The sequence below is a fragment of the Podarcis liolepis genome (assembly GCF_965112155.1).
Source record: "Podarcis liolepis genome assembly, chromosome: 9".
NCBI lineage: Eukaryota > Metazoa > Chordata > Lepidosauria > Squamata > Lacertidae > Podarcis > Podarcis liolepis.
The window spans coordinates 15,001-16,849 of NC_139564.1; positions in this window are offsets into that span (position 1 = coordinate 15,001).

Consider the following 1,849-nt stretch of genomic DNA (forward strand, 5'->3'; position numbering starts at 1 on the left):
AAGCGTCTCTTCGCGTCGGAAGAGCAGCTGCTTCACGTCAACCCCAGCAGGCTGATGAGGGTGGAGACAGACGCCTCGGACAGAGCCGTGGGGGCGGTCCTGCTGCAAAAGGACCAGCAGGGGGTGTGGCGACCGGCAGCGTTCTACTCCAGGAAGCTCAGCAAGTCCGAGCAGAACTACACCATCTGGGACAGGGAGTTGCTGGCCATTCATGCAGCGTTCAAAGCGTGGAGGCACTTCCTGATCGGTGCCAAGCACACGGTGCAGGTTTGCACGGACCACAAGAATCTGGAGCACTGGCGCACGGCACAGTTCCTAAACCAGAGGCAGATACGTTGGGCTGAGTTTTTTGCGAACTTCGACTTCCGCATAGAGTATGTCCCGGGGGACACTAACATCATGGCGGACGCCCTCTCCCGTAAGCCACAGTATCTGGAGGACGCAACGCCAGCGGCCGCCATGCACATCTTCGCACCGACAGTATGGGCGTGCGCCGCGGCCACCGTGGACCTGGAGGCGGTGCGACGAGCGTTGCAGGATGACTCCTTCGCGCAAGCAAAGATGGCAGAGGTGCAAAGGGGCACGGCTGCGGCCGACGGTTTCCAGCTACGAGATGGATTGCTCATCCGTAAAGGGGCCATCTACGTGCCGGGAGACGACCTTCGCGCCAAGGTGCTGCAGCAGCTGCACGACGCGCCCACGGCCGGGCACTTTGGCAAGGAGAAGACGGTGGAATTAGTAGCCAGGGATTTCTGGTGGCCTGGAATGAGAGGGGAGGTCGCAGACTACGTGGCGAGGTGTGACACCTGCCAGAGGGCCAAACCAGTGCACAAACCGCCGGCCGGACTGTTGGAACCGCTGCAAACTCCGGTCGAACCTTGGGAAAGGGTGGCCCTGGACTTTGTCACGGATCTGCCCAGCTCGAGGGGCAAGACGGCAGTGCTGGTGGTGGTGGACCTGTTTTCCAAGATGGCGCATTTCATTCCGTGTGCTAAGGTGGCCACGGCGGAGCAAACCGCCAAACTGTTCATAGACCACGTGTTCAAGGTTCACGGTCTGCCACGGTCTATTCTGTCCGACCGGGGGCGGCAGTTCATCTCGAATTTCTGGCAGAAGCTGATGGGCTTCCTGAACGTCAAGATCAACCTGGCGTCGGCGAGACACCCGCAGACCAACGGGCAAGCGGAGCGGGTCAATGCCATCATGCAGCAGTACCTGAGATGTTATGCAAATCAACAGCCTGCGACGTGGGTGGATTACCTGCCGCTTGCCGAGTTCGCCTACAACAACACGAAGCACGTGTCCACGGGGGTCACGCCGTTCTTCGCCAACAACGGGAGGCACCCCAGAACCTTCCCGGGACTGGAAAGAATGGGGGAGGGGGAGCCGCAGACAGCAGATGCGTTCGCGTCGGAGCTGCAGGAAGTCCACGATCAGCTGAGGCGCCACCTGGAGCTGGCCAAGCACGCATACAAGGTACAAGCGGACAAGCACAGAAGGGTTGGCGAAGAGCTCCACGTGGGAGACTGGGTTTGGTTAGCAGCCCACGCAGTGCCGGCCAGGTCGTTGGCCAAGAAGAAACTAGGGCATAAACAACTGGGGCCCTACCAAGTCGAAGAGCAGGTCAACCCGGTAGCTTTCAGACTGGCACTTCCGGAGGGTTCCAGAATGCATCCGGTATTCCACAGATCGGTGCTCACTCCCTACAAGGCACCGCACAGGTTCCAGGAACCCGGAACGGCGCCGAGTCCGGTCAGAGACAGAACAGGGCACGCGGGAGTGGCACAGAAGGAGCGCATCAACGAAGTCACGGAGATTTTGGACTCCAGATGGGGGGAAGAGGGGGTAG